General features: G+C 50.5%; 1 protein-coding gene across 7 annotated transcripts in view; it reads right to left on the bottom strand.

The window, feature by feature from the left end:
• Positions 1-13522, bottom strand: part of EXTL3 (exostosin like glycosyltransferase 3) — a 133689-nt gene that overhangs the window by 104320 nt on the left and 15847 nt on the right. For 2 of the 7 annotated variants that reach the window (XM_083827918.1, XM_083827917.1), the window contains exon 1: positions 4785-4877. The exons of 2 other annotated variants lie outside the window; for them this stretch is intronic. The gene's annotated coding sequence lies outside the window, so the exon portion shown is untranslated. 3 more of the 7 variants (XM_083827919.1, XM_083827914.1, XM_083827916.1) reach the window with 3 other exon arrangements.

Raw genomic sequence — 13522 nt, 5'->3', positions numbered from 1 at the left:
ATGTCTCTGGAGGTCCCTTCCAACCCCTACAACTCTGATCTCCACTGCCTGCCCTCCTGCTCCACCGGGACAGTTCTTTGTAGGCTCATTTTCACCTGAGCCAGGCAGGTCTCTGTGGGTGCAATATAGCTTCTCAACATTTAGCAGAACCCTAATTTTGTACCTCTTCTCCAACACCTGTTTCCACGGGGCTTCCTCTCGTGCACCCGAAGGACCAGGCTCTCTCCACACAGCTTTGAGAAACGAGGAGCAGCAGGCAAATGCTGTGTGAAACCTCTCGGTTGACCCTCTGATCTCAAGAAGGGCCAGATTTTAGATAGGAAAGGGGAAGAACACCAGACAAGATGCCTCAGAAGGGTTAAAGAAGAAGCCATTGGGCTGGTCCCCAGGAATGGCAGGTTTTCTGCAGCCACACAGTTCATGTGAAGCAAGGTCTAAAACATTTGACATTTTCAGACATACCGATCCCACGGTGGCCTCTGACCACAACCCAGCGCATCCAAGGAACGAGATTTTACGAGGCTTTAGCTAAAGCCTTGCAAAACAAATAAACAGATCCTAAACCTGGCACGGTTCTGTAGCTTAATCATGTTACAACTTAAGCTAAAAACAAAATATAGTGACAAAAACCCAGAGCTCTTTCATTGTCACAGCTCTAGACATTCAAGAATGAAGTGAGGATGTTCTCCGTAGATCGAAAAAAAAATAAAAAGCAATATTTTGAATAATGGGCAAGCAAGGACAAGCAGTTTGGGCTCCAAGAAAAGCATCTCCATGAGAAAAAAACCAACAAAGTTTAAGAAAAACGCCATCTGCGGAAGTGCTGTTAAAGATAGCTTGCTCTTTGCAATAGCCAGAGCTGCAATAAACACGGAGGAACGGGCTTTGCTGTCAGAACGTAATTAAAAAAGAAACCAACAACAAAACAGCTCCATTCCCTTCTACACGCACTCAGCCAGGGGCTGCTCTGGGAGACAGTCAAGCAAACAAATTTCCACTCTGAGATTCCAAAAGGTCACTGCGAACAATTACCGAAATGCAATCCCGCAAGCAACACACGCCTTCCCTTTTTTTTTAATCTAACGAAGTGTCTTTACAGCTCTGGTTGTTACGTGGATCAAGGAACAAGATCAAGGAGCGCGTAGCCAGTTAAATAAGGATACGGCTACCAGGGAACCATCAAAGCTGTGTTTTAAAGCCAGGAGGCTACGCCGCTGCGCGTTTCCTCTTCTTCTCCCTCTCCTTTTGCACGAGGCTGGTTCCCAAAGCAGATCTCATCTGCTGTTAAACTGGGGCCAGAACGAAGACATTCCTTGCCATGTATGGGAAATAAGGGAGATTATTAATTTCACTTCTCATCACAGAAGAGCAAAAGTCGGAGCCAGGAGGCGTCGGGATAAGAAGCCAGGCAATGAGAAGAAGCGCCCAAACCTCGGAAGATTCGCACCGGCACCACGCGCCTTTCCGCTCGTCCCTCTGCCAAGCGGCCTCCAAAACGGGGCGTTTTCTTCTTTTAGTGCCACTCCAGTCCCTGTTAACAGGAACTGCGTGTGGCAGCACAGCCCCGTGCCCCCCGGCAGCACGCAGGGCCTGAAAAAGGAGCATCCTCCTACTCCAGTGACCTTCCTTCTTTTGAGAAGCAGCAACAGGCCGGCTCCTACCAGGCAGCCATCCCGCACGGCCTCGCGGCAGCGAAACTCGGCACGCCAGAGCGTCAAAAACACAGAAATCCTCCCAAACGAGCGGTCTCCTCCTCCGGCACCGCCAGCGTTTGCATCTCAGGTCTTCGGAGAGCCAGGTTAGGCTGGAGACAGGAATATCCTGCAGCGGGGTAATTAAGACAGCAAGCTGACGGTGAGAAAAGGCAGGGAAGGGTGCCCAGCAACCTCCCCCCGGGGCCTAAAAGGGGAAGGAAAAAGCAAACAGAAAAAGAACAGGAGCAGTTTGCCGCTGGGTTAGCAACGCTGAGTCTCCTCGTCACGGAAATGGCAGGGACCGGGAGAGGGACAGGGCCCGAGGCCACCTCCTCCAGCAGCCAGGGGATGGGTTTGGTCCAAGCCCTCCCTCAATACGCGCACAGGAGATTGAAGGAAACAGGCTAAGAACAGGCCCAGGGCCAGCACAGCAGGGAGCAAGACACCCCTGCAAAGCAGCAAGAAACGTTCGCAATTCCAGTTTTGAGAAGAGGAAACTCGCTCTTTTGACAAAGCCAACCCCGCTCCCTTTGTCAAACCGCGGCCACTTTCTGTCCCGGAGTCAGGACCCAGCGGGATCGCCACATCGGCGCGTGCGTTATCGCAGAGGCGTACGGAAACCGCCTCGGGATCTGTCTCGAGACCGCACGCCGCTCCTCCAAGGCGAGGGAACGATCCGAAGGCACGAGTCCGCGCAGAGCCCGCCTCGTCCCTGGGTAAACGGCTCCGAAAGACGCTCCGGGCCTTGCTGCGGGAGTAACGCCGCCCCAAAAGCGAGCTCAGGAACGACGCAAAAACATTTCCCTGACACCTCCTTCGACAAGGAAGAGGTAATTGCGCAGCTCGGCCTTTCTAATCAAGATCGTCCTCGTATTTTTCAGAGTTATTTGCGGAGGAGGAGCGGGTCTGGTTCCTCAAGGAGAAAAATTAGCTCGTGGACCAAGCCCTGAGACACCTGCCAGCTCCAGCTCCTAACTAACCGCACCCCTGAGACACTTGCAGGAGCCTTGGCGCCGTTCATCACTGCCACGGAGTGAAACCAAAGCCGGCAGACCCCGGGGGCAAGCGTGAGGAACCAAAGGCAGGAGTTCTTTCAACCTTTTTATTACTTATTAGCATTAAATCTCGTTTGTTAACAGCTCTGAGATTCACATCACCGCCGCCACTTGGCACACGGTACCGACTCGGGGGTTTTCCACGAAGTGGGGACCTGTTGCACGGAGAGGGGTCGTCGGAAGCAACAAAGCCGAGCTCCTGGGGTGCCTCGAACCCCACCTGCTCCCCCAGCACGGCGCCGCGCCCCACTCCTCGCGGGAGCACCAAGATATCCACCACCCGGAGCTTCAGTTTCTCCTCTCCACAAGACCATCGCAAGGACAGCTCTTCCCTCCCGCCGCGTCCTTGTTTTTGTTTGAGAGCTCGCGAGGGAAGGCTTAAGAGCGGCTAATTATTGTCAGCCGCCACAGTAATTAGTGGCAGCCTCCCAGGGCAGCCATCTCGGGCTGCTTTGCCCATCGCTGGCTCCTCCTCGAGCCCCACGTGAAAATCAAGGTGCGGCAGGTAGGCGGCGGATTCATTTACCGAGCTCTTCCCAGGAGAGACGCCTAAGGGAAGAAATATCTTCCCAAAACAACGCACGGTCAGTTTGGGGTTGTTTTTTTTTAAGCTTTGTGTTTGTTTTTTTAAACCATCTGCTGCGGGACTGCTATCTTTATGAATAATCTGAGGACGGTGTCAGCCCGCTCGCTGACTTACGCTGTTAGACGCTCGGTGCATTTCTGGGAGTCGGTGGGCGCCCGCCTCGCGTGTTATCTCCGGCCAGCAGCTTCCCTCTAAATGAGGAAGAGAAGGATTACGCTGCCCTGCCTCCTGCCCACCTGCTGGTTACACATCACGGCTTTGATGTTATTACTTCGCCGATACCACAGGATTTCGGCCTCTTTACGCACAGAGCCTTGCGAGTTTCCCTAGCGAGTTCAGGCCAGCTCTGCTTAGACATCACCGAGCCCTTAAAAGAAACCCAGGGAGCAGCTCACGCCACCGCTCCGCAAATTTAGGCTCCGAGGCTCCCCCACTTGCTTGGCAGCTCTTCTCGTCACAAGCTCCAGCACTTCCACGCCAACCTTTCCCGGGCGTCATCCGCGTGGCAGCAGCCCTCCGCCAACACGATCCCGAACACGGCGCTTCCCACCGCGTGCCTGCAGAGCAGGCCTATGATACAACGACTTCCTCCTGCCCGGAATAGGAACGCCGAAAGACGCGTACGGATTTCATCCCGAGGCACTCGAGGACAGGGTAAAGCAAAGCACGCCTTCGCACCGGAGAACCGAGACGTGTTGATGGGACCACATAGCGGAGGGTGTTGATGGTTTTAATTGCCTTAATATAAGCAAAGGACCCCATTTCTACACTAATCACAGCGTTGTAGGGGTTGGAAGGGACCTCCAGAGACATCGGGTCCAACCCCCCTGCCAAAGCAGGTTCCCTAGAGCAGGCTGCCCAGGCAGGCGTCCAGACGGGCCTTGAATGTCTCCAGAGAAGGAGACCCCACAACCTCCCTGGGCAGCCTGTCCCAGCGCTCCGTCACCCTCACCGGGAAGAAGTTCTTTTGCGTGTTGGTGCGGAACTGCCTGGGCTCCATTTTGTGGCCATTGCCCCTTGTCCTGTCCCCACAGAGCACTGAAAAGAGGTTGGCCAAATCCCTCTGTCTCCCACACTTCAGGTGTTTATAAACATTGCTAAGATCCCCTCTCAGGCTTCTCTTCTCCAGGCTGAACAGACCCAAAAGTTGCCAGACAAACCCATCATCTGTTTGACTGGACTTAGGAAGTACTCGACCTGCGATAAAGTGTCCCCTAAGGAAGGCAACAGATGCGTGGAACAACTTATTTCCTGCTCAATGACATTTCGGCTTTCAAATAAATCGAATTCACTTTCAAACGAGTTCATAGATGACCAAAACGCTGGCACGGAATTGAGATGACACACGTAGCTCCACAATCCCTTCGTGCAGCACGAAAAGGCTGGCACAAAGCTCATCCTACAGAGCCAGGTGTCAGAACCAGCTCGTGAGCACAGCAGCACCCTTACCAAGATGAGACAGGAGCGGGATCAATCCGCAGGCTGCCTGCACTGCCAGCATCCCCGAGAAGAGCGTCGGATGGGAAGACACCTGTAAGTATCCTGAATCAGGAAGAGAAGCGTTTTATGAAACGAGGCAGGGAAAAGGCTAACCAGCTGGAAACTCTGCAGAAAAAAAAAGAAGGAAGCGTTACCTACACAGCGGGAAAGGTTATTTAGGATTTCGTATTAGAAGAAACCTACGAGGGTTTCCTACGTTCATGGGTTAAGCCCACGTCCTGCTTTCAGGCGGTCGTTTGCACCTGTAGAAAAATGACGGCCGGTTTCTTCATGCGTCAAAACTCACGGAAGGGGAAGGAAGGGCAGGGGATAGGCAGAAAAAAAAAAAACATCCACACCCGACTCCATGCGACGAGATCCCAACCTTTAAAGAAACCGGTAGGATGGGCAGAAGTCCTGAGACTAATTAAAACCACTTCACAAGTTTCCCAGGGAGCTTTTACATCAAACCAACAGATAATCTCTAGTCCCTAGTGGGAGTCTTAGGGTTCCCTCCCCCCAGAGGGGCAGAAAACGTTAATTTTCTTGATTTATGAGTCTCAATTCTCTGTATTTCAATCAGTTTTGTTAACAAGAGAAAGGCCATTTCACAGTTTCAACTGCACGTATCAACACAGCCTTGAGAAACCTACTGCCAGTCACCACGAGATGGGGGGGCAAATGCCAGCAGAGGGAGCACAGCACACCTATGCACTTTATTTATTTATATTTATATATATATATATATATAAATAAATAAATATATAAAGATATTGGAACTTTCTTTATAATTAGAATAATCTTGCAGGGATTGTCCAAGAATTGTAGCAAGTCAAGCTACAAAACATGCTTTCAAAACCCATTTGTGACAGATTAGTCAGCCCTCTAAAACTGCTCTCGCTTGGTAATGGGCATTAATTAACTAATAGCAACGATCTGAGAAAAATGGGGAGTTCGATTTGCCCTTCAAAACCAGGCCTGCAACTGCTGTGTACTGACATCAATTCACCTGGTTGGCCAGCACTCAAGGCTTCCTACACCCGGGCAATGCAGGGATCGATGAGCTGTAAGCCACGGAGCCGTACATGCTTCTGTCTTCATCCTTCCTAACAAGCCCCAAAACCTCAAATTGGCTTTGCACCTCTTTGCAGGCAGCATCCACCAACATCCACCTGATTTGCATCTGAGAATCAGACGTCTACGCTGCAGGAGCCAACTCAACCACGGCAATCACCGGTAAACAGTACTTTAAAGTCTTCTCCAAGGAGAAAGAACCGTGGGCTCCGCTTTTGAGGAAACGTCTAAATTGCAACCACAGCGCTGCAGGCGTACTCAGCCCAGCCAGCATCAGCATGGATTGTATGAGACAGCTGGACATCCCAGCTGCGTATCCCAAATCCCACGTGAATGCTACCCCTGCATACTAGCAGAGAGACTCCTACCTGCCTTAAATTGTCACATGCTTAAGCGTGCATATGAATACCACCTGTCTTTTTCTCAAGGAAACATGAAAACCACACGTATTTTGCTTGCTAGGTGGTTAGGACATAAGGATCCCAACCTGGGTTAGAATTAATACGTTAAAGTAACAGCAAAAAATCCAACCTGGGTTAAAATCTCAGCGTTAGGAACTGCTTCACAACGTTCAGTCTGTTCCTGAGCCAAAGAGGGGTAATTTAGCACAGGTAACAGGTAGGGAAGGGAGACAACAAGCACCAGGAAAACCAATCTGCTGTTGAGACTGGATCCAATGATTGCGAGGTCCCTTCCACTTCTGTTTTCCTGGGGGGTTTCCAAAGCAGAAAGGTTGCCTCTGGACTAGGAACCAACCCGCATTTGACTGCTGTGATCTTGCCTTCAAACAGCCGGCACGCGCGGTTAGCTGCACTTCCCACCCCAGTGAAATCGTTGTGGGAAGGAGAGGGAATGCCCTGGGAAAACAGGCAAGGCAGCTGGGATGGGTGACAGCAGTCAAACAGCAAGGAGGAAAATCAGGCAGCAGGGGGGGGGGGGGAGAACAAATACACAGCCAGAAGAAAAAGAGACAAACTCTAAAGAAAATGTAAGATTTTCATGGGATTTCAAAGCTTAATAGTTGTGGAAAACAGACTCAAGATGGTGCCTGGCTCCCCACGTGCAAGCAAGCCCTGGGAACGCGTCAACACCATTTAAATCCTTGTCTGAACAGTCCCGGAGATCCACGCTTGTCCTGGTTCCAGTTAGGACAGAGTTAAGTAGCTCATAGTAGCTGGTAGGGTGCTATGTTTTGGATTAGGATGAGAAGAGCGCTGATAACATGCTGATGTTTTAATTGTTGCAGAGCAGTGTTTACACCAGGCCAAGGACTTTTCGGCTTCTTGCTCTGTCCTGCCAGCGAGCAGGCTGGGGGTGCAGCAGGAGCTGGGAGGGGACAGACCCAGGACAGCTGACCCAAACTGGCCAAAGGGGTATTCCATACCATCTGACGTCATGCTAAACAATATATAGGGGTGGCTGGCCGGGGTGGGGGGGCCGGCTGCTCGGGAATAGGCTGGGCATCGGTCAGCGGGTGGTGAGCAATTGCATTGTGCATCACTTGTTTTCTTACACATTATTATTGTTAATACTATTACCATTATCACTATTATTATTATTATTGTTATTATTATTTTCCTGTCTTAATAAACCGTCTTTATCTCAACTCACAGGCTTCACTTTCCCGTTTCTCTCCCCCCATCCCAGAGAGGGAGGGGGGAGGGTGAGCGAACGGCTGTGTGGTGTTTAGCTGCCAGCCGGGTTAAACCACAACAACGCTACAAACATTGCACGGAAGACAATGATCTCTCCCATCCCACCTTAGCAGCACAAGAACAGCCTTCCAATTTTGCAGTTTATCACTGAGAAACAGCCTAAACCACAGCAGTCCAACAACCACGTTTCTCTTGTTTTTTGTATCTGCTGCTTTTGCTCTGATTTACCAACCGCCAAAAGCCGTCCTCACGTGCAAACAAACACGAGAGCTAACAGTCTCCGCTTGCAAAATTAGAGAACTTCATAAAACTATTTTGGACTTCCCTTCTGCAAAAAGACAGCGAGGAGTTCGAGGGCTGTCAGTACCACAGCCGAGCTGCCAGAGGAATTTGGCTGTACCGGGCTCAAATGAAGGCAGTCAATTACCCCTGCTCCGGGATCTCTTAACACTGAACTGAACCGATGCAAAGTCTGATTTCTGGAAAGAAAAACCCGAAAAGAGACATCGCAAAGTCGTATCTGAACATGGGTAAAGCCGCGCGTAACACCAGGACCCGTGGGTGGCACGTGAGGTTAGGGGATTTGTGAGGGGAAAACACTTCTCCCACCCCCACATAATCACACGGCAGCCCATTTGTGATTAATAGAAAGAGGTTTTAGGATTATTCATCGCTTGATGAAGCGTGACAACGTACAAAACACATTCCACGTGACACAGTACCTCAGATACATGACAAACACCGATCAAAACACGCCTGTGACAGACTCTGGCACCTCACACACGCAGATTTCTCCCCAAAAACAGATAGTTGCCTGCATGTGACACCCACTTCAGGAAACAGACTTATTTAATCTCCATTTTTTTACAGATTAAATGGCCTCACGGCACAGAAACCAGCAATTTTCAAGCCAAACTACCCCATGAGGCCACCGGCCCACACGAGCTATGAATTTTGACAACGCGGCAGCGGAGCAGCACCTCTCTGAAGGACACTGTGCTTTAGTGAACCTTTAATACTAATTTAATACTAATTTAACCACTTCTGGCCCCTTCAGACAAAACTGTTTCCTTGGGGACCAGCACAACTGGGTGTCACGCAGGCGGCGGTAACGCGTTAACCGACATTAATGTAGTTTAATTCCACTAATTTAGTTTAATTCCACTATTCAGCGGGATTTTTTATTAGGGAGAGACCCCTACATTTTAGGGGAGAAGAGCTGGAAAAATAACATTTTAAAATAACTAAAAAAAAAAAAAACAAAAACCAAGGATACCCCCCCCCCCCCCCCCCCAAAAGCCCTCAGGGGCCGTGCCCCCGGACTGTACCACTCCCCTCACACGCCCTGCCCCGCCATGGGGGGGGGATCAACGCCCCCCCGCCCCCCGGTACGTGGTACGGTCCAGCCTACCTCTCGGCGCCCTCGCTGCGCCCTCCCGGCGGAGCCGCGGGGCCGGCGGGGGGCGGGGGGAGCCGCGGCCCCTGTCTCGCTTTGCCCCCGCCCTGCCCTGCCCCGCTCCCCCCCCGGCCCCCCCCGCCGTCGGCGCGCAGTTGGTTCGTTCCGAGCGGCCGGCCGGGTTTCTCCCCTTAGACCGCCGGCTCCCTCACGTCTTCGGCCATTTCCGACCGGACCGGCGGAAGTTGCCGAAGTGGCGGCGGAACTTAACGGGCTGAGCCGAAGGGCCGGCGGAGATAGCCGAAGCGCTGGCGGAACTTGCCGAAGGGCTTTAGGGAGCAAGGAACGCGAAGGAGGAGGCCGCTCCGGAAACTACCGAGAATTGCCGAAGCGCCCCGGCTCTGCTCCGTCACAAGGCGAAGTGCCCGAGGCCGGAGAGCTCCCGGCCGCTCCACAGCCGCCCGCTGCCGGCGCCGAGCGGGGCGGCCGGCCGAGGCGGAGCGCTGGCCCTTTAAATGGTGGAGGGGGCGGAGCGGCGCCTCCCTCCCTCCCCTGAGGTGGGCGCCGGCCAGTGCGCATGCGCGCTGCGCCCAGGCGCTTTTCCCGCCTAAAGGTGGGCGCGAGGGGACGCCGTGAGGGGACGGGGTCCTGTCAGTGCCTGGCATGGCCCCCGCGGCCCCAGCTGTGACCCAGCAGCCCCCAGCTGTGACCCAGTAGTCCACAGTTGTGCTCCACTAGCCACCAGCTGTGCCCCACTAGCCCCCAATTGTGCCCCAGCAGCCACCCACTGTACCCCAATAGACACCAGTTGTGCCCCAGTAAGCCACCAGCTGTGCCCTAGCAGCCCCCAGTTGTGCCCTGGTAATGCCCAGTTGTGCTCCAGCAGCCACCCACTGTACCCAAATAGCCACCAACTGTGTCCCAGTAGCCCCCAGTTGTGCCCCAGCAGCCACTGATTGTACCCCAATAGCCAGCAGTTGTGCGCCACCAGCCACCAATCATGCCCCAAGCAGCCCCCAGTCATGCTCCAGCAGCCACAGGTTGTGCCCCAGCAGCTACCCATTGTACCCCAGTAGCCACCAGTTGTGCCCCAGAAACCTCCAGTTGTGCCCCAGTAGGCACCAGTTGCGCACCAGCAGCCACCGATCATGCCCCACAAGCCCCCAGTTGTGCCCCAGCACCCCTGTGAGGCAGAAGGTGCACCCATGGAGCTCAGTCACCCCTCGGCTCTGTGGTCAAAACTCCACTGGGACTGCAAAGGTTGCCATCAACCCCCTGGAGATATATTTAGGTGGTTTCTGGTAAAAGGGCCTGTGAAAATAAGTATATGCTGGGATGCTGATACAGAGATGTAAAAGTGATTACAGACCCTGCTTACTGGTACTACACCATCACCACCGATTGCCTTTCATTACCAAGTTACATCAAGGTCCAATATGGACAGTTTGTATTAATATCACAAATTATGACTCAATCTGGACAAAAGAGGTTTAAATACTATAGCGGTGTAAAACGTCATTCGTGGTTTTAACCTTTGTTTTCTGACTAAACAGCATTTACGCTGACAACAGCATTAACGCTGTTAAGTAAGAGCAGCTATGTAAAATGTAGGCTGACAAGTACCAAACATAGCAAAAGATGGTGACTGAAACAAAAGATTTAGAAAAAAAAAATAAAAATCAGTGAGGAAATACAGGGGAGAAAAAAGGCAAGTGATGGTGCCAGTTATCATCTTACAAGAAAGCCAAGCCAAACGGAGCTTCAGTACTTTTTATTATTTTATGCACTTTCATTTTGCATATATATTGGGGCCCCTTGAGAGGCAATCCTATCTACTGGAATCAAGTCTCACCCCAAAGCACCCAAATTGACAACTTTTGGGGGACTAAAGAATGTGACAGAAGAAATGAGGTTTTATCTCCATAGGAGTGCGTAGGGTGGCAACTGTAGCGTGTCTCCAGGAATCTCAGCTTTAATAAAACATGAGCACTTGAAAGCTGCAAGAAACCACTTTTCCACTGCTCTGCACTTTTTAACAGTCATTTAACACATGTGTAAAGAAACTAACTTTTATACTAAGATGAAAAAACCGTAGGGGGTGAGGGGGAGAGCAGGTCTACCTGTTGTTAAAGAATACAAAAGGAAATCTCACAAACAGGGAACGCGTGTACAAAAGGGCAGGCATAGGTACTGCACGTTCAAAGGATCTCACAAACAATATTTTATATATTCCAGGAAAAAGAAGACAGATTATTAAGGCATTGCCCAGTATAAAGGCAAGGTTATCACCCAAACTGCTGGACACAGCCTTGTTGTCCCAGCACACTCGTGTACCGACACCTGCCATGACATGAGGTGACGCTGTCCATCCTGCTCTACCTGGAGTTCTGCTTGAGGATGCGAGGTGACAATAAATCCCTTCAGGGCCTGGCTGAGGAACAAATACAGTTGGAGAACTTGTATGTCAGGACACAAGGCGAGAGACCAATTCTTATCCCGGCTCCCAAAAGGAAACAAGCTCTCAGGAACAGCAGCCAGCATGGCAAATCCTTCTTTCAAAGTAGTCTCAAGGCTGCTACACATTACATTGATGTAGGCAGCTTCAGATTCAAACCCCTTCTCCATGTACTGACCCCTTCTTATTCCAATGCAATAGGAGCTCAGCATAAAAGGGGAGTTTTCCGTTTCCCTCCCATCGAGCTAAAACTCCTCAGCTGCCTTACGTGTATCCCAACAGAAATATTATCGTGTTCAAACATCCTCATTTCCCACCCTTTCTGCTATCAGGGCTTTTGTTTTCTTACAGCCTGCTCATACACTATATCCAAGAGCACACGTAAGGTATTACCTCAGAAATGGATCCTAATGGGCAGTCTCTAAGCTGCGATGAGTAACAGTTTAAACAAATATAAGTTGCACGACTCCTTTCCTAGCAGAGGAAGTGTGGTGAGGGTCTGTGCTGGCACGCACCCCAGGAGTGGGAAGAAATACTGTCCGTCAGAAGCTATAGGGTAAAGCCAAAATCTAAGAAAAACTGGCTTCATTATTCCCTCTGCTCACAGAACAACTTATTTAGACACCTGTGTATAATTTCATGCTGGCAATCTCCCTTGTGTTACCTTTTACGTAGCTCTACAGTTGGCAGCTGCAATTTAATACAGTGGATGCCACCACTCCTTTGTGTCCTCTTTTCCTCTATTTCAATAGTCCGCACTTGACCTCTTTCCCTCACCTTCACCAAATTCCCCCTCTCATCCCACTCGTGGTTCTCGCATCCAACACACCGATGTTTCCTCTGTGCTATAAATTACATCGAGTCATTTCAAGCAGGTATTAAGGAGTTTCAGAGCCAGCCAACACACAGATCCATGGCACGCTTCCATGGCCTGGAATAAACCTCAGAAAAACATCCGTTGATCCTCAAGAGAACAACAGTCGGAGGGGAGGACCCTGAACTTTCATCCTTTCCCTACTTATGGGCCTTTTGGTAAACCTTTTTTTTAACTTCTTTCTCCTCCCTTCCACAGGAGGCGGCACCAAAACCTGAACGTCTGTGGATTTCATGAGTTTTGTGGATTTGGACTGCACTCTTAACCTCAGACATTCCCATCAGATTTCATAGGATTCAGTCACTTGTTAGCCCCCAGGGTGCTGTAGGTGCTAAACAGGTAATAAACATCTCTCAGCCCCTATGGAACAACTACACCTATACGGCAAACCTAAATTTTCAAGCCTGCTGAGCCTCTGTCCGCTTTTGTCCATCAGATAACGCACGGCACACTTCACAAGAGAGGAAATCTTTATCTGGAATACTTGCCAAATTCCAGTTTAGGTAGTTACATTCTGATGATTTACAATCTCCCCTGCAGTTTTTAGTGGATATGGATTTTTTTTTCCCCTTACTTTATGTCCTAAAAGTAGTGGCCTGGTCCTGCTTATGCTGTTGAAGCAGTTGCCAGGCTTTGCAGTGTAAGTGGCTACATTTCAGGGGTAGGCAACGTTTATAAAAGCATGTTACATTGAAGACCCCATGGACACAAGAAGTACTTCAACAATACACACTACTGCTGGGCATAAAGCAAAGCAAGGGCTAGAGCATGTAGGAAAACTCAGCAAGAACCCGAATAATACTGGAATAGTAATAATAAACAATAAAAAAAGGGAAAAATTAGCATAAGAATGGACACATGGACATAAAGTGCAAAGACTTTTTCCTCCCAAATACTAATGCAGGCTTGGACCCAGCACAGCTCCAGCTGGAATCCGAAGAGCAAGGACAAGGAGCTCTCAGCGTCCTGCACAGGGAAAGCGGATCACGATGGCAGGAGAAAGTAAGTCTATAAACGCAGGGAAAGCTTTCAGCAAGATGCTGGGGTGCTAGAGGACACTGCCTGGTAGTAAAAAGGTGTCAGGAAAAGAAATGTCCGTGCCCTTGTTACTGAAGGCCCATTTTACATAGCTACTTGAAAGAAAGAAAAATCGAGGCAAGAAATGGGGTAGAAGGTTTTGTTGTAAGGCGTAGTATTATGGATCACACTCAGAGTATGTCGAGTTGCACCGCCACACATTTTATTAAGAGCAAA

This window comes from Anser anser, assembly GCF_964211835.1.
Source record: "Anser anser genome assembly, chromosome: 3".
Taxonomy (NCBI): domain Eukaryota; kingdom Metazoa; phylum Chordata; class Aves; order Anseriformes; family Anatidae; genus Anser; species Anser anser.
This window is presented reverse-complemented; position numbering and strand designations above follow the sequence as displayed.